This window comes from Balearica regulorum, chromosome 5 (assembly GCF_011004875.1).
Source record: "Balearica regulorum gibbericeps isolate bBalReg1 chromosome 5, bBalReg1.pri, whole genome shotgun sequence".
NCBI classification, from domain to species: Eukaryota; Metazoa; Chordata; class Aves; order Gruiformes; family Gruidae; genus Balearica; species Balearica regulorum.
In genome coordinates, this window is record NC_046188.1 from 30,838,032 (window position 1) to 30,858,186 (window position 20,155).

Here is a 20,155-nt window from a genome sequence, read left to right on the forward strand (position 1 = left end):
AAAAAGGCACGTCTTTTGCCCATTATGTTTCTTTCAAAGCTGCATCCATGAAAAGTAAAAGGAGCTTGGAAATGCTAGAAATTCAAAATTTCTCACATACTAATTTGCTCTCCTTTGGATTTTTCATAAAGACAAATCAGGCAACACATTTCTGTGCCTTAGTTTCCTCAGCTGGAGAAGAAGGGGGAAAAAAAGAAGCTGTGCTAACTCCCACAGATATTGGGAGGATAAATGCATTCGATAGGCTTGAATGGAAAGCTTTACATGAGGATATTTACAATAACCCATGCTTTATTTTGTCTGGCCTCTCATCAAAAGAAACACAGGGTTAATTCTGGAAGCTAATTCTTGGAGCTATGCTGTTGTATAAATCTAACCTTGGTATTATTCAGTGCTATGTTCTAAAAAACACCACACTTTTTTTTTCTTTTTTTTTTTTTTTTCCCCAAATAGTACTGCACCATAATTACAATTGCTGTAGAGGCAGGAGCTAAGCAATTAAATTCCCCATAGGTGTCTCATGTAATTGTTCCTAGCAAATCCGAAGATTAAACATGGCAACAATGCACAGCACAAGATAGCCTAAACTCAGTTTTTCCTGCAGAACTGCAAATAGTAGCAAATCAAAAGACTGTTCTCCTTAATTACCACTGTATGAGGCATCAAGCTAAAAGCAGGCTCACTCTGTAATGTTTTCTATACAACTACAGTATGTACATACAATGCAAGCCTTTATGCACCACCTAATAGACAATATTATACACACAATTATTGCTAACTTTCATTTTACAGGGAGAAATCACTGGTGAGCCTAGGACATTGGCCTCTCAGCTTCCCCAGCAAGCAATGTGTTGACTAAACTCAGGGAACAGTTTTACTTCCTGAAGCCAGTAGAGACTATTTATACTTAAACACATTTCTTCACAACTTACAGCATGTTGTATTAGGTGAGAGTTTGCGAGCTGGATGGGCTGCAATCTCTGTGAGGTTTGCAAGCTGGAGCTTGTGGAGCACTTCACCAAGTTTATACATTTTCTCTCTCTCTTTATTCTGAAATCAGCTACCCTGCTGATCAGAAGTCCGTTTGGGACTTGAATTCAAGTCATCAAGAGTCAAAGAGCTGAAACAATAAAAACAATGTGGGGTTTGGGGGAAGAAATTGCCATTCTTGTACATTAACGTAACATGTAGTGGTCTGATCAATATTTTTTTGTTGTTGTTCTGAGCCAAAATAAGTATTGGTGTAAGCTGAAATATCTGTCATTATCCTCCCTGCCGCTTTTGCCAGGATTTTATATAGTTTTGTATCATTATTTCTTTAATCAGCTTTTCAAGTGCTGTAAGGCAGCAACCTATCCCAGTAATGAGTTCTTCCTATTGTAGGTTAACTGCTTGTTGAGATTTCCATTCAGTTGGAGAAACCATCTTGCTCTCTGACATGTTTTTACTGATTATCAGGGGTACTGGATACACTGTGCACTGAATTTTAATTGGCATCAAGCTATATATTTTTAGTGAGAAAAATGGGAAGTGCTTTTCATGAAATCCTTGGGAATTCAAGTGCTGACTTTGAGGAGAAACTGATTCATAAGATTTACTGATTCACACATCAGAAGCAGATTCTAAATCAACCTTCCCATTTATGAAATGTTCACCTGAGGCATAAACAAAAGAAAGGAAATTGTGAAAATCCTTATTTAAACATACAATTATTCATGTTGTTATAGCAAGTATTATTTTAATTACTGTACAAGGTCACCAGCTGGCAAGTGGATTTTAACTTCCAGCATATTAACCTGTTTTTATCTATGAATTGAAATAACTCAATTGTACTAAAAAATAACTCCAAACAGTTGCATTTTATAAGGCTATATTTCAAAAATATTAGCACACCAAAACCCAGTTTTGTTTTTGTTTTGGGTTTTGTTTTGGTTTGGTTTTTTCATCAATAAAAAGCAATGTTGGAGAAACAAAAGGGGGAAAAATGAATTTATCAGTAAATTATCTAAAGGATGGGAAGTGAAATAAGCCTAGGTAAGCAGACTTGCACTATTTTTAATACCAGTAACCAGAGAGATGCATAGTTTTAAATTTTATAACAAGTGAGACAGAAAGAAATACACAAGTTGGAGCACATCAAACATTGAGCTAATTATGGCACAACAGACAATCCCATCCACCTAGGAAGCCTAGGTGCTATCTTTCCAGCCCATAGTTATGAAATCCACTACTTCATCTCCTTGAAAAGACAGAAGTTATTGTGTATTCCCTCAAATCATCATAGTCCAGCCAGCTGGGGGGAAAAAAAATGTATTCTCTAAAACAGCTTGTAATTCCACATATTTGCCACCAGTTAATTAAAAGGTAATGTCCGTAATCCATCTTTTCATTAGTAAAAGGCAGGTAAAAGGATAAAGAGAATCATTAAGGAAAAGAGAATCATTAAGAAATACTGTAGCCAAGGTAACACCATGTTTTTGTGGCAATGTGATACACCTTTGGAGACCATTTTATTAGTGATGATTATTCTAAACAAAAATTTTCATTATATATATTAGCAAAGAAGTTGCATCTATATTTATTTCTTTAGAAATGTTTTAAACATTGCAGAATGAACCAGCCTAAAGATGAAATGCAATGTAGATTTTTTTTCTGATTTGCATGAGGTGATAAGCCACTGTTAAGCTACAAATAATGGAAAGAAAGGAAACGAAAAATATACTAATGAACATGTTGCAATGAAACTCTCTCAATGACTCTCTCAATGCCTGAGTCTATTTTTCCTTCAAACACGGCCTGATTTGTAGTTGTTTGCACAGTTATTAATAGTTTAATTTTATTAGTTCACTGCAGAAAAACCTGATTTACATCTTGTGCAATTAAGTGATGAGTCAGACTCAATCACATACTAATCTCGATTACTCGAATGCAACATTGAAGGTGACCTCAATATGTTTTTGACATTGAACTTACAAAAAGCACTCTAAAAACCAAAATTTTGTATTATATCTCAAGAAAAGTAGACGCCAAAAGACAGAAGGTCACCGCCTCTTTCAAAATTGATGGGGTGACTGAATTCTGATTCCAGTGACACCTTAATTAATGAACTTTTGGTTTTACACTATTGTAAATTTTGGAAATGTAGCCTGTAGCCATCTGGTGAAAAAGGTAATCTTGCAAATACAGAAAGAATATTTTAGGATGGGAAATAGTCTAACTTGTGTGCTGAATAGCTATGTGGGAATTTGCTGCAGTAATTACCCTCCTATCATTAGTGACAAGTAATTGCTATAGCAACCCCACTGCCACCTGTCTCACACACTCCTTCTCTCTTTCAAACACACACACACACACTCTCTCTCTCTCATACACACACACACTCTCTCTCTCACTACATATTCATAGTATTGAAACAAAAGCAGAAAAGCCAGTAGCTTAATGTCATTTATTGAATCACTGTTTTTTCTAATCAACAAAATATAACCTCTTCCTCCCCTGCCAACTCCTCATAAATATTTATTAAAAATAAAATGTTTGTGTTGTAGAAAATAGTGCTGTTCAACCAAAGTATCTCTATTCAACACTAATTCTCTGAGGGAGAGAAAAGAGAATTCTCACAGCTTGATTTCTTTTTTTACTTTATTGCATACACTGGGCCTGAGACTGATTTTGCAGATATGGATGTGAATTCTAACAAAGGCAACCATCTAACACATGTAAAACTGGTTTGAGATTCACAACTAGGGCAGCTGAGATTCGTTCTTTTTCATTTAGGTACATCTAAACCCATCATGTTTTCTGCAGCTTTCTGCCAGTGCCAAGTATTGCTTTATCGCATACAAGCACTTACAGTTCGTACACAATATTTTTCTCTTGGCGGCAGTGGATGGAGACTGAAGAACAGGCTGGCTATCCAGGTCTCACTGTGGCATTGTCTAACCCTGGTTATAGTCTTCTATTTTGCTGCCACTCTTGACAATATCAGTGGAACTGACTTTGAAATCTTAATCTACAAGAATGTAAGTTTCTTGGTATTTGAAAGTACCAGAAATTCGCTGTTGCCTATGATTAGGCTGTGAAAGACGCGGAGAGAACTGCTGCTGAGCCTTTTCTTCTGCAGCTTATGAAATGCCAGCCTTGCACCCACAGTTACAAGCATTCTTCATAATGTGATGATCCTGCTACATCAGCATAGGACATAAAATTGGCTAAGAGCTTTGTCACCACTAGATGTCACCAAAATACCAATAAACAGAGTTTAGACGTGCAGATTTAAAAACACTAGATCTCTCTAACCCTATCACTCAGCATGTTCTAATGTGAAGATGAAATAAAACAACATTTTAAATATGAAAGAACAGTAAAGAAATGCAGGAACAGCACTCCTTGACATAAGCCATTTGTATCCCACATGCTTATTCTACCTCTTTTGATCAAAAGAGACCATTCATATTTCGTTCTTAATATACGTATTTTTCCTAAATAAGACACAGTTTTTCTCATTCTGCTCACTGCATCTAAAAATAACTCTGCCCTACAGTTCTTCATGCTGTTGAGGAAGAGAAGGGAGATATCTAATGAAGTACAATGGTATTCAATTTTTTTTCAGATAAACTAATCATATGGAATATTATTCCAGATAAAAGCTTGGATGCAAAAAGTATATCTATGAAATATTTTTATGGGCATGAACCCTACTGTTTTTATTGTTTTGTTGAATAAAAAATTGATTAAGTATTCAAATCAACAGGGTAGCACTCTCAATCTTAAAATGACCTCACAGCCTTTTAATAAAGGCATTAAAAGCTAGGAGCTTCCTTAAATCCAGAGCACAACTGACTGCATCTGCTAGCATCTGAATGTTTTCTCTACTTGGTTTAGAAACTAACAGGAAGGAACCTGCTTCTGATCAACTCACCATTTAGTGTGGAATTGTTGGCTGGTCATGTGAAGCATGGGTAGGCTTCAGCTTTCAAGAAGGAAATCCATGTACTGTCCCTTATACTATTTGTCTCATCTATTTCTGATTAAATTATTCATTATTTTTCTGATGTTCTACCTCAAGACAATATGGCCTGTCAAAATACAGGGTTTGCAAGCAGAAAGTAGTATTCATTTCCCAGACATGTGTAGTCATTCTGTGCTAAATCTTTAAGCAGTATTAATCCGAGAGATTTGTTGGTAAATTATGTCCTATATTTTGCCACCCATATGTCTTGAATTGTTCCACATATTTGAGGATTAAAGGACCACATGTATTGTTAATGGGAAATTTCTGCCTGTTAACAACTGGGAATATTTAAAGACAAATTAACAACAACAACAAAGAAAACTCTGCAAACATGTAAAACATGAAATGCAGTCTCAAAAACTTTATAGTAAGAGCTATCTAGTAGCTTATGATGAAGAGGAGACAAACAGGGTTTTTTAATGTCCATCAGAAATAATACTGTGCTATGAATGAGTTGCAGAAGAGAGATGGCATGGTACCAGTGCTCTCCTCACAAGTGTTAGGGGTGCATTCAGCCGGTGCCCAATACCATGACCTACTAAGAGCTTTTTGTAACTCTGCTCTACTGTAAGTTCAGACTGTTTAGCATTTTACAGAAAATCCCTGTCTTCTTATGGATTCAGGTCCCTATTTTGAGTCCTTCAGAAAAAGCAATTCCAGAGATTTTCCTGAAGCTCACTCTTAGAAATGAACAATTCACTCCATTATTTCTGTGCTCAGTTCAGCCAACCAAATAAATTAATTTTACTTTCAGTGATGAAGATGTGTTTGTCCAATTTACTTCCTGAACATCAGTGTGCAACTAAAGACAAAATCCTGTGACAGTGAGTACTAAAATCCAGTAACTGCTCAAGACTCAAGTGTTTAATAGCACATGAACTTCTTATTTCTGCCCCTTAAAATTAAGAGCCTGATCTCTTCCTGATCCTATCCATGTAACAACTCCTCCCAGAGGAGGAGGCAGAGCTTCCTGAGGCTGTTCTAGGAGATTGTACTCTCATAGCTTGGCTCACGCTTGCAAGAAAACCCTCAACAGCACCTTCATATTTGCTGATGGAAATGGTATGCGCAGCTCTTAAGTCCATGGGCAGAAAGGCTGGTTATTTCTCTAATGTAATGGAAATAACAGAAGAAAATATCCAGTTCACACCTGACTGTGGGTTCTGCAGACCTAAGGATCATTCTATTAAAGTCAAAGCCTATTAGCAGTGTGTAAACAACATCTTAGACACTGACTGTTCATGTTGAATATATTTTTAAATGTTTTCAGTTCTCATTCAAGGCAGAAATGTCAACACTTTTGCCAGACAGTAAAGGGCAGACATTAAAGGGTGCTACAATCTTGAGGCTGCCATCTGGTATCTTTGAGTGCCAGTCCTGATGGAAAGGAGAGGTGATACTTAAGAAGGATGACAACGGAGAGGCAGTGGGAGGGATTGAAGGGGGGGAGGCTTTGTCAGGAATTTCTGTTGCTCTTTCACATTGACTTTTCACTAAAATCTTGTACATAAATGATTTTTTTTTTTGTTCTAGAGATTAAAACTGCTGACCTCTCAAAATCTGCTTGGTATCTTACGAAATCTCAGTGCCTTATACATGTGATTCAAATACAAATAAAGGATTGATGGCATTTATAACGTCTTCTACAGAAGGCATATTGATGGGGATTCATGAGTCACAAACAAATTGCACATGTGAAAGCAAACTGTATTGGAACACATTGCACTTCCATGCAGAGGCTGTTTTAGGAAGCTAAATACTACGGCTTACTCATTATGGGGGAAAACTGCATTTTAAATGGTAGTGGAACATATCCTCTGACACAAATGGATGAGGAAAATTCTTTTCCTTTACCTCTATTGCCAAGAAAAGGGACAATCACCACCATCCCAGTAGGATGGCAAATGTTTGAGAATCCAAGAGAATGCAGACTGTGTTGTTTCCTCCCCACTGGACTTGTGCTGAAAGGGAATTCCCAAGTCATTCCCAGATAAGTAGGGATGAGGAAGTCAGAATCTATTTTATATTTCCTGTCAAAGATCAATCATTTTATTTCCCTTTCTGACCAACCTTTTCTAACCTTAAAACATCAAATCTACTTTTACATCCAGAGACTTTTGATGAGATTCTAGATTTCTAGCTGTGATGACAGATATTTGGAATCGCTTTGCCTGAAAGTCAGTAATTATTTGTCAGATAGGTATACTAAATATTCATTCAGCTAATGAAGGTGGATGGTTACCAAAAAGCCAACAACATTCTAGAAAGTCTGTGTGTGTGTTTTGAACCTCTGTTGTCCCTCATGATACGGTTGACCAAAATTCAGAATAAATTGTACTTCAGTAGACGGAGATGCTTAACTGAATACTAGCATATTTAGACTGGTGTAGCTGAAAGTAAAGAGCAAATATGAGAAGCATCGGACCAAGATGTTACTTCTATAATTCAGATCAAAATTATGAGACTGGCTGGTGCTGCAAAATCAACCATTAAAGATTGAGGTTTCCATTCGGAAACATCACTCACAATGTGAGTTAAAATATCTCCCAAGATAGGTCATGTGGAAAATGATGCCAAAATAACTGGTAAGTCAGCAATCTGCAGATTCTTTCTATCTCCTTGCAGACTGATCATATTTTTAAAGTGAAAAACTGGGGTGTTGTGTTCAGGGGTTCTCAGGGAAACATTCTGGCTCAGGGAAAGGGAAGCTGGCTAGGCATTCAGGAAAAAAAAAAAAGGGGGCACTCTTCATCTCACTTTCAGTGCTAAAATAGAAAACTGGGACACTCTGTGGTAAGGACAGGCTGGGATAAATTTTTATCACTGTGTCACCTCTTCGCTATCTCCACTTTCAATTTCATTCATTCAAATCTAGCTCAAGTCTTGCCCCCTTATGTCAACATGCACACCACCAATTCTAGATATGATTTATTTTGCTTTCTCTGCACTCAGTTTTGACAATGCAACTCAATCACTCTTAGCTTAGAATCTCCCATAATTTTCCAGCCATTAACTTAAGATCTCTAAGAGAACTTAACCTCTCTCTTCAGAAACACTCCCCCATTTCATGTTACGATTTCCTCTTCCTCCTGTTCGATCATTTTGGACTCAGCACCAACACTTCAGTGCTGAAACTTCCATCACCTGACACTTTGAGGCTCAGGGTACTACTGTTCTCTCTTTCCTTTCTTACATTCCCTCCCAAGATCAAAGCTTCTCCTTTGATTGAAAACTCACCTTCCCTTATTACAAAGTCCATACCTCACCATACCCCTACACCTCACACATGCATAACCCCCTGTCCTGTACTACCTCTTACTGACTAAAAAGTCTGAGTATATAGCTATAAAGGCAATGATGAAACAGACTTTGCTACTTTTTCGTTCTCCCCAACCCTCTGCTGAACTATTGCAATATCTGTCACAAGATTTCATCAGAATCGATAATTCACAGATTTATAGGAAGAAGAACATACACTTTATTACCAAATTAGAGTATGTTCTTGAGCAAAAGATAGTAAGCACTAACAAAAGAATTATCCTCCAGGAAACTTGCCTAGAGCAATAATGGAAGAGGAATGCCAGTTTCCCCAACAATAACTTGGAAAATATATTGGAGGCTAAACTTATAAAGAAAGTAACTGGCAACCCATCACAGTAACAAGAACACTATCAATTTACAAGTGGTCATACATTGTAAGTACTCAAAAGTTTGATTTTCAGGAAGAACAGATGAAATTAAACAAAACTGCAGAAAACATTGATTCTCAGACCACAAACACCAGCTCTTCTACAATGGCAGAACAACCATGTGAACCATGGAAACTTTACAACGTGGAAAACTTCAATGCTCTGGAATTCAATGGGGATAAAATCCATTAAATTTAAGCATGCATTACATCTTTACAGGCTCAATGTCTGAGTAGAAACTGAAGACTATACAGTTTAAATCTGTACAGTGGACGAAAAGCTGTAAAAACAGGGACTGGATTCAGTCAAAATCATTGTGACTTTCATTCTATAAGTTTTTGATCTGCTGCTTCAATTATTTATATGGTTATCAGATTTGGAAGGTACTGCGTTTGCATTTGGCTTAAGAAAGTATTTGTCCTAGAAGTAGGTTAGAGGTTGATGAAAACTGATGAATATTCATCCATGCTATGTTACAATGGTATAACCATTTAGCAGGGAGGACTTTCAGGCAATTCAAGAAGGAAATAAAGTGTAGAAATAAATATAAGCTAACTTGAATACAGGTGTATTAGTATGGTGAGGCTGTGGAGTGTCCCTCTGTGGAGATGATCAACACTTGACTGGACATGGTCCTGAGCAACCTGCACTAGCTCACCCTGCCTGAGCAAGGGGTGGGACTAACGACCTCCAGAGGTGCCTTCCAACCTCAACCATTCTGTGATTCTATGATCCTCCCAGGCTAATTTCTTCCACTAGCTAGTAATACCCAAGTTTTCCTACTAAAACTCTGTTGTTGCAAAGTAGGATATACAGGATATATCCTGTTTATAAGAGTGATCTTGTTACCACCAGGAAATAAACTGTCAGTTAATTTAATTAATTACCCCCCTGCCCCCCCCCCCATCTCAGATGAAAGCTAGCTTGGAAGAAGCCCAGAGGTCAGAAACAGAAATCTTTGATGTATGCTTGATTATCTCAGTATTCAACATATGTCCTTGCATGATGCTGTCTATAAGTTTCTGAAAATGATGAAGACACTCCACATTTCCAGTGGGTGTAGGAACAGCGAAAACAAGCAAGGAAGTGAACGTCCTGGATAATGTAATGGAAATGGCATCTCTATGCCCATCTGAAACTTCATTTAACCAGCTCAGGTTTACAGTCAGTCTAACATTATAGTGCTAAATTCATTCAGAGGCTAAATTGGCTTATTGTGAGTGAAAACAGTATTGCAAGCATTCACGTCATTTATGAATTTGACAGTAGGCATAGATACTTTGGTGGAATATAGGTAATTTGAGTCTGGGCCTTTAAGTCTACCTATGTAAGCTACATCAAAACAACTAAAAATTCTGTATTAAAACCATAAGATGATTAAAAATTCAAGAACTTGTAAAATAATTCTGCCAGTATTAAGGAAGTTTGTGCAAGAAATCAAAGTGTTGAAACAAATTAAAATGTTCAAGTTTTCACTAATATTTAGCTAATTTGAAAGAGTTTGGGCCTGATTTTTCAGAGCATTTTAAAAAACAAGCATAGATCCAACTCATTTCAGTCACAGCTGTGATCACTTGGCACTTCTATGTATCTGCCAAGGATGACTCAAATAGGTACCCAGAAAATGTGGACATTTTTAGCAGCCATTAGCAGCCATATGTGAAAATTTTGGTTTAAGTGTCTCGATTACCATCACATTAGAACTTTGTGGTATTCAGTTCTCACTGTCACAGTTCAAATCCCTTATCCTTTACCTACCATTTCTAGACATACTCTGCTCCTACAGACTTTCCTAGTGACATGATGGATGAATCAGTTTTCTTTTGGTCATTGTTCTCCCTCACAGTTTATCCTTGATATGCTTCTAGAACATAGTGCAGTCTATTCAATTAGGCAAAATATGAAAAAATTCTTGCAAGAACAGTTAAATAAGGACTACAGCTTAAAACATATGTGTGAGGGCTGAATTAACATTGCTGAATCAACCTTAATTCCTGGGTTTCCTAAATTTTGAGTTTCTAACTTAGAATATCAATATTCTTGCACTGCAATATGTACAATTTCTGATTTTTTGCCAGAAAACAAATAGCAAAAATTAGCTGCATTGTAACCATGTTGCACCTTGTATATAACCACCAGCACAGAACTTTAGTAGTATATCTGCGCAAATAGCTGGTCAGTAGTAGGCTATTGTCTGTAAGCTGATGTTACATCATTTTCCCAGCATGCTTCACACGTATTTTTCTCACAGCAGAAGAATCCTGGAGCAATTAAGCAGGAAATAGTACAGTTATGTTGGTGGATTGCTGCCCTGTAGCTAATAAGCCTGTGGTCTTAGCAGGTTTGTTAGAATGGATGCAGTTTCATGTTGACATGCCTAAACCATTTTAAGACTTGACCTAGTCTCTTTAAAGTGGAGTAGATCGGACTGTATGGGCCTGTTGGCTGCTGGGTAAAGTTGAAGGATGCCTAGTCCGTGCAGTATCATGCACTATTGAGTTAAGTATGCCTAGCGTTCAGGAAATTATATTGCTCAATTCTAAAAGCTTCTTACTAAGATCCAATATGTGATATTCCTTAGTACAAGATGAACTGTAATATCTAAAAGTTCATAACTTAGCTGCATTTGGCTGGACAAAATTGAGGTTTCTGCTCCAAAAATATTCAGCATCCAACACCTGACATGAGAATTTTAGTTCAGAGTTTGAAAATTTAGCAAATTTAAATGCAAGTCAAAATTGAATATTAAAATGGTAAAGTGTTAGACAACCTTAAGTCTAGACATTTTCTAAAATTAGTGTCTTTTATGCGTAGGAGCACCTGTAAAAATGATAATATAAAATTACTCTTTTTGTTAGCCTACTCCTTATCTGCTTTCAAACAAAAAGTGCAATGCAGCTTCTATGATCCTAAATTATTTTCTTCCCTGTATCTTTCAAAATGTGTAAGTTGTTAGTTTTCATAAGGCCTCTTCAGAAGGAAAGTGGATGTTTGCTTCTGTTCTCTGTGGTGGAATGTATGTGGCTAAATATTGCCGAGGATGTATAAATTCATGTAAGTAACTTCAACAAGATATATTAAAGGAAAGACAATGCAGATACCTCTCAATGTTTCAGATGGAGCAGATACATATTTTCCACCAGCAAACCAATCTTCTGTGTTAGTAACCTCATTATTGTGACTTTCTCAAATAATGAGTAAACTGAAGACTGCGGAATAAGTTTGGTATGGTTGTCTTTCATGAAATTACTAGTATTTTATAATATATATGGCAGTGATGCATAACCTTCCATGTATGTTTACAAAGTAATGACATAATTGTTCATGCTTGCATGATAATTAAATGTGTTGATGTTTACAATTAGATGTAATAACATAAAGATGGTCTGAACATTTGCCAATGTATCCTCTATCTGGATCTTTCAAAAAATAATATACAGCAGCAACTAATTAGGTGACTAATCTTTATAGCAATTTACAAATGGTAAATTTGTACGATATACATGCAGCAGACATACATACACACATTTACATTCTTACCTATCTAAACATAATTAGGTGGATGAAATCAGTACATTTTTAGTGTAAGAAGTGCCTTACTTCAGTCTAAGGCATATTATCCTTACAGAACACCTCACTGGATTTAAATTGAAATACAATATATGTAATTGTGAAGTACTTTATAATAAAGTTTACATTATCTGACATTATGAAAAGAAATTTTTCTCAGTGCTGTGATTTGTATGTATATTTTAGGCTAGTAGCATGAATCAATCAACTCCTGTAGCGGAATGACAAAAAGGGTCATTTATATGTCTGACAGAATTTGCATAAGAATAGATATTTTTTGTATTTTGATAAAGGTGTTTCTTGTTCACTAAAACTGAAAACCTTGAATGAGTTTTTCTTGCAGTGACATTATAAAGGACAAAAGGCTGTAAGTATTGTCGCTTCAGAAAAATGTACAACACAATCTTTAACAATTGCAATTAAGCACAATTTCCTTACAGAATCATGGGCTATTTAAGTATCCACAAATGAATACTAATATATTTCTCTTTACAAATGTTCTTTGGGATAGCTTGGTTTAAGTTTTAAGTTTTCAAGGACTGAGGATTAATGTGGCCACTGTACATTTCTGAAGAAACAAACAGTTTATTAAAACTGACCTGTAGGAAACTTAAACACAGCAGGAACTTAATAACCTTTGTTCATTGCAGCTTTACAGAATCTAGAAAAGGGGACAGTGCTTAAGTACTGCTTAACACATTTGATATGTTACAGTTGTAAAACTGTAACCATGAGCAGCTAATCTAATTTAAAAAAAAAATCAGAAGTGATTATTAAGCTTCAAGGGAGCTGTGAACAAGTGTTAGTGATTGAAGAATATGTGGGACTTCCATTCAAACAGTCAAATTAAGTGATCAGCCCCTATTTAGGAGCCTTTTCAATATATTTTATACCCCAGGGAATCTAGATCCAACCAAGAGCCATGGCCTGTGGTTGTTCTGCCTACATTTGCAACAGCTTGAGGTATGCCATCTCACATGGCTTAGGGAAATTGCTGCCAGCATAAACCAAATAATTCCCTCCCTCTGGTCCTCAAGAATAGCTGGAAAGTGTAATCTCTCATTATCAAACCTTCTGCTTTATTCTGTCCTGCTGTAGCTCAGTGTCACTGGCCTTGTTCACAGTCATCTCATCTTTGTCACAGATACATTTTTTTAATGTGACAGAACTGCATTTAGTAATCATGAGCTTGACAGATATGTATCTGTAAAAGAAAAAATACAGAGGGTGAATTTGGAAAGTTTTCACCAATTTAATGCAAAAATATATACATTTTTGCCCATGTAGGTTCACACATTTCAGTTGAACAGATAAAGCCTTGATTATGATGTAACCCTATATATTCTTCATTTAAATAGTAAAGATGGCATCTTACTTGAAGATTCCTTATATTCAGTGTTCATTCTCTCAATTCCAATAATTTTTTCAAACATATTCATTTCAATAGCTTCACATTTAATCTGTAAAATCAAACCTTGAATTTTAGATTTGTCAGGAGCATTATTACTCCGTTGCTTTCTTTTACATAGGTAAGTCTATCAGTGTAAACAGATTTCATTATGGATAAATAAGTGAGTGCTCATTTGCCACTGTCATAAAGCAGCCCAAAGGTACAATCGTACCATTCATACACTCAAGCTATTGCATATTTTTCCAGCCAGGAGCTTTCAGATATAATTACTTTACCTTACTCAAATTACTTCACCTGACTCTAATCAGCAACAGGGATGCCCTGGTGCAGTAGTCTTACAACATCTGAGCAACCTGAAAACATTAGGCTTCAGGTTTTTTCTCCTGTCACGTAATCCTGTAGTTTGTAATCAGTTTGTAGACGAGAATCTGAGTTATTCCTCTGGATTCACTGAGTTAGAAGGTATCTTGTGGACTACATGCAAAATATTGTGGAATGATGAGGGTGAACATTTTTTGTGAAGCTTCATAAGGCTAGTATTAAGTCGAAAGGATGGACTGCTGAACTGAAAGCATGAAGCTCTCTACAGAAAATTTGAGAAACTTCTGAGGGAGGTTGTATATTTATAACTGCTAAGTAATTTGCCCAATTTATGGCTATCAGTACTGAATGATGATATTCAGTGCTGAATTTTCACTATTGCTCAAACTGACAAGGCAAGCCTACAAACAGCGGAAAGCCTCATGATCTTTTGTTGACTGCAACAGCTCTCAAGCAGATTTTGCTCCCTTCTGGTCTGTAGGAATATACTGTATTAGTGTAATCAGTAGAAACAGGATCTTACTTTCTGAGAAGTAGGGGAAAAGGCAGAGGACATGCTCCAACATCTTAAAACAGAAAGGACAGGACCAAAGTGCTGTTAGTGGAAAATCTGGGAAGAACATTGTGTTCAACATTTTATAGTAAATCAGAGGCAGAATCAAGACTGAAGTAAACATTTTCTGAAAGCATTTCTGTATTCAAACCCTGACAATTCTACTTAAGACAATTTATGTGTTTTGTCTTTTCTATTAACTTCTGCTTAAAGACTGGTTATTAGATATCAGAGTGTCATGTAAGTATAATGCATAATGATGAGAAAAGCAGAAGGAAAAAAAAAAAGATATACCTGAATTTATACACCCCAAAATATATACGGAGAGTTTTCCCAAAGGGCAACTACAAGAAGTTGGTCTCACTAACACACACTCAGTGCTCTTCTCTTTGAAATGTGATACAGCATTTTTTGGTAAGAAGATATCATATGGACAAGAAACAGCAAAAGCTTTACAAACACAATGTTACCAGATCCATTGAACACAGCACTCTTTCCCAACCAGATTCTGGAACCTGAGTTTGTTTGTCCCATCATGGCTAGCTTCCAATTCTAATTCTTCTCAACAAGCTCCTTCAATAATAACTGGGGAAAAACTTCTCTGTCTCTCTGACTGATTTCGAATGTACCCAGCCTATTTTCCTCAAAAGAAGAAAAATCAGCACTGCAGCTAGAAACAGTTTAAGACGAGTGGGGAAAAAAGAATGGCTGGACCAGGCTGTCCCCCACACTCCAATTATTGCACATTAACTCAGTTATACTATATATATCTGTTCTTTCTACAGGTCAATGGCCACCTTGCCTTACACCCCCTAGTTTTTGGAATAATGTTCAATTTACTGGATGATGGTTTTAAATCCTCCAAGTTAATTTACTGGACTTCTTCCACTCTTCACTAGTTTTACTGCAGGAAGAGATTAAGGTGTGGGAATAACTATATGATTGTCACATGTTTATAATGGGAATTCTTGAGAATAGCAGCTATATTCTTTCTTGGGAATTCACTTATCCATCACTATCAAAATCTCATGTTCTCACATTTCTTCTTCTTTTTTTTTTTTAACATTGCATGCACATAGACAAATATTATAAGGAACTGCCACACTTGTAGACAACATAATTAACACACTGCGCCCAGTATTGCATTTGCCAACCATTAGATTAACTAGTGCTGTTCAAACCTTCCCTACTATGACAGTCATTTCAAAGCTGCTTATAACAAAGTTAGATATTTTACACTGGAAGTCATTTGACCAACTGTCCTGGTTTCAGCTGAGAGGATTGATTTTTCTTCATGGTAGCTAGTGTGGGGATACGTTTTGGATTTGTGCTGGAGACAGCATTGATAATATAGAGATGTTTTTGTTCTATGGACTTATTGTTGAGCAGTGTTTACACGAGGCCAAGGCCTTTTCTGCTTCTTGCACTGCCCTGCCAGTGGGATGGCTGCGGGTGCACAAAAAGTTGGGAGGAGACACAGACAGGACAGGTGACCCAAACTGACCAAAGGGGTATACTTCCATACTATATGACGTCATGCTCAGTTTATAAGGAGCTTGGGGGAAGAGAGAGGGGGGGCGGCGGCGTTCGGAGCAATGGCGTTTGTCTTCCTAAGTAACCGTTACGCGTGACAGAGCCCTGCTTTCCTGGGGATGGCTGAACACCTGCCTGCCCATGGGAAGTGGGGAATGAATTCCTTGGTTTGCTTTGCTTGTGCGCGCGGCTTTTGCTTTACCTATTAAACTGTCTTTATCTCAACCTACTAGTTTTCTCACTTTAACTTTTCCAATTCTCTCCCCCATCCCGATGGGGAGGGAGTGAACGAGCGGCTGCGTGGTGCTCAGCTGCCCGCTGGGGTAAAACCACGACACCAACACTCACTTTCCTCAGCAACTGTGCAGAAACATGTTGTGACATTTCATCAGTACTAAGACTTAGTTCAGCAGTAGAAAAAAATACAGACTTTGATAAACAAAGAAGACCACACAAGTTATTTTAATACTGGGTTTCAGGTTATGTCTGATTAAGCTGAAGTTTGCTGGTCCCTATAGCCTCTGACCATACATATATCCCTGGGTGAAGATACACATAATTCAGAAATGAAGTCTAAATTTTTAATCTCTTTTGTTCTGAAGTTTTTGCCTTGCCAAAAGGAACTTGGTTTTCATCCTGCAAAGAGGACATAGTACTCTGTGTCCCCATTATGCATTTGCACAGCTCAGTAGAAGATCTGTACAGACTGCCAGACCACAAATCCGCCATAATATGTTTCTATGACACTTGCAATATTATTACATGATGCAATATTTTGCAATGACACCTGCTACATTGCTCAGATGGCTACATTTCTCTCTAAGAAGTTTAAGGTCTACCATGAGCTAAATATTGTAATGTGAGAATGTGTTTTATGAACAACCAACCATGTAGACAACAGATTACGTGGACACTTGCAAATTCAGCTTTTGTATCCAGTTTTTCTACTTGACCATATGCTTGATTTTATAGTTTTTAACATTTTTTGGACTTGTGTGTGTCTTTCAATGCAGGTGTTTTAAATGAGAAGCTGTAGTGCTCAAAACACCATCCAATCTTGGTTTAACAGTGTCTACTTAGACTGACATTGCTTTAGATTGAAAATATACTGAAATTTAAAATAACCTATTTAGTCCTTGATGATTTTGTTAAACTGGCTTGTTTCCATTAACAATGATAAAATAATTTCAAACTTGAAAAAATTCCCCTTGCATCTCTTTCTTTCAGTTTTTCTCGTGAGCCATATTTAAGGAGGCAGTAGGGTCAGTATTAAAAAAAAATCTTTATTTTTTTCCTTTTAATTTTATCATCTAAGTGGTTATTATAAGCACCTCATCAGCTGTTAAGAACTCTTGAGTATTTCCTTTTGGAGAAGTGTAGAAGGTAAATAATGTCTAGAAGCAAATAAAGGAAACTATTCTTCAGTGTTTCAAGTGATTAGAATGGCATAAGCTAGGCCTTAGCTACAGAGGCCTGCTTGGTGTTGTGTAAAGGCGAGACATGAAATAAAAGAAAACAGGCATAGAAAACTCATCAAGAAGGAATTCTGATGGGAAGGTCAGCCAGCTTTGTTATGGAAGCAGAAAAGAGACCGGTACAAAAATGCTGAGAGGGATTTTTCAGAGGTTAAAAATAGCAGGAAGTTATCTGACTCTTAAACCCCTTGGAACCAAGGGTCATTTCTCACATGAGAAAGACAGGTGGGAGCACAAGGAGGTGCTTCACCCCTTGGGAAAAAAATAGTGTCACTGAGCATGCCGGTTATTCATTCAAAGCCTAGGAATGGAGAACTACTTTTTCCAGGCACCCATTCCAGCTAGATGGTGGGGTAGGGCACATGGGTTTGGGTGTTCAAACGATGTTGTTTCTCTTACTGTGACTGTAATTTCCTTACATGGACGTCTGAGTAGATGGCAACTTTTCTTTGTTTTACACTGTACCAGTCTTGTCACAGGTACTCAGTAAGTGATGGTTACTTATTTCAGTGACTATTAGAACGTACATTTCATACTCTTATCCAATTTTATTGCTATTTTTAAAATCAAGCAATAGAAGCCAGTTGGGTTCTGGTTTCCATAAAGACTAAATTACAATTTGCTTTTTATGCAGCCAGTCAGTAATGACGCTATCCTAAGCAAATGATGAATAGCTTTTTGGCTTGGTTCTTAAAAATGCTGTTTTCATATTTAATAGTGAGCTGAACAGAGGAACTCTACAGGAATTGGACTGAAACTAGCATTTTCTACAAACTCGTTCTGTACTCAGGGGACACTATTATCCCAACAACTATAGCTACCAGATCATTTCATTAAAGACATCTTTAAAAAAATCGTATCAGTGTCCCATCTTTCTCTTTTGCTCTCAGATATGACATGTGGACTAAATTTACACAGAACTACACATGTACGTTCCTAAGTCTTTGCTAAATTATTTTTTTCCTAAGCAAGTGACTTTTTTAACCTTTATTCCTACTGTTTTGTAGCACTTATTCTTCTCCATTACTATTTTTCTCTCTTGCATACTTGAATGACAGAAAGCTGCACCCACTATCACATGACCTAAATATTCACTTACAGTGAAATATTTTCAAAGCAGTGACCTTCCAGAGCAGGCTACAAATTTGATAGTAAAAGCCATTCTACTGATGCTTCTCCTTTCCTTTGTTCCTTTCTCCTACCGAAAGTAGATTGGAAATACAGCAATTATTCTGCTTGGATATTGAAAGGGATTTCTGAGCAACCTTGCACAATTGAGCTGGCACATGTAAAAACTGTTTCTGACTCACTGAGCTGGCATATACTGCTAAATCAGCATTGGCAGGGCTCCAGACAGCCTGTCACCAACACTGGATATTGCAGTAAGTACCAGTTCTGAGTATTGTATCCAAATTGGTTTTATTGAGTTGTTTCGCTCAGTGCTGCAAGGTCTGGCTTAAGAAACTAAAGCCTTGGACTAAAAATAAAGAGACCACAGTGGAAGTAAATGTATGTCAGCTGAGCTATGGTAACTGAGTATGCTATTAATAAAAAACCTTCGCTTAAATTCCTTTCAGTGCTCATGGTTTCTTATACAGACAGACTTTTAAGTCTTTTACAAAGGTATCAATTAGTTTATCAATTATCTTTATGAAATAGTTCAGAAAATAAAAACATAGACCAAAACATACAAAGAGCAATTATAAAGTATAATACCCACGATTTTCTCAGCAATCTTTTTCTCTGGAAATAAACGCTTTGTTACTTTTTAGTTGGGGACATAGGAGGGGATCTCTAAGGAACTGTTCTCTTTTATAGGTAACTAGGTAAATCTTGATATTATAGTCAATTAGACAGTCAATTTCTCATTTCACTTTTAGCTATGTCATATTTCCCTTCACTTTCTGCAGTCTAGGGACATCCACAGAGACAGCAATCACAGTTCTGCTAATCATGCAAATTTACTAATCTGCAATGATTCAGTTGAATCTGGGCTGTAGGCTTGGTATATAAGAAGTGACACCCACTTTGGACAAGATTTGTCCCATTTGTAACTAGGCACATAGTAAGGACATTCCAATACTCTTGATGGAAAAAATAGCTAGGTCTCCAGTAAGGTTCATGTTTTAGATGTTGTTGATTTTAGAGAAAGAGAATGTGGTAGATGTAAAAATATTGGGAAATGGTACATTAGAATAATGGAGCCTGTGATCATGCATCCTGGATGCAAGAAAGCCTGTATAGCTCTAAAAAGTCTGTGAGGTTTTTGTTGTTCTTACTGGTTATGTTCACTGGATTAACGGTAATCTCTGTCACCAATCTATGTTTCAATACCTTCTTTGATTGCACAGTAGGCATACTCATAGGCTTTTGGAAAATAGGAATGGACCAGAAGAAATCATCTAATCTACTCTCTCTTGCAAAACTGTATCTGAATTGCTCCTGATGCATCTTATGAAATCTGATCCTAAAAGGCTTCACCAATGGATTTAAAGTTGGTCCGACACATTCCAAATGATTTGTTTGGTTGACATCTAAAAACTTTTTAATTGTAGATGCCTCCATTATCAGCTCTCCAGTTAGACCAGAGAC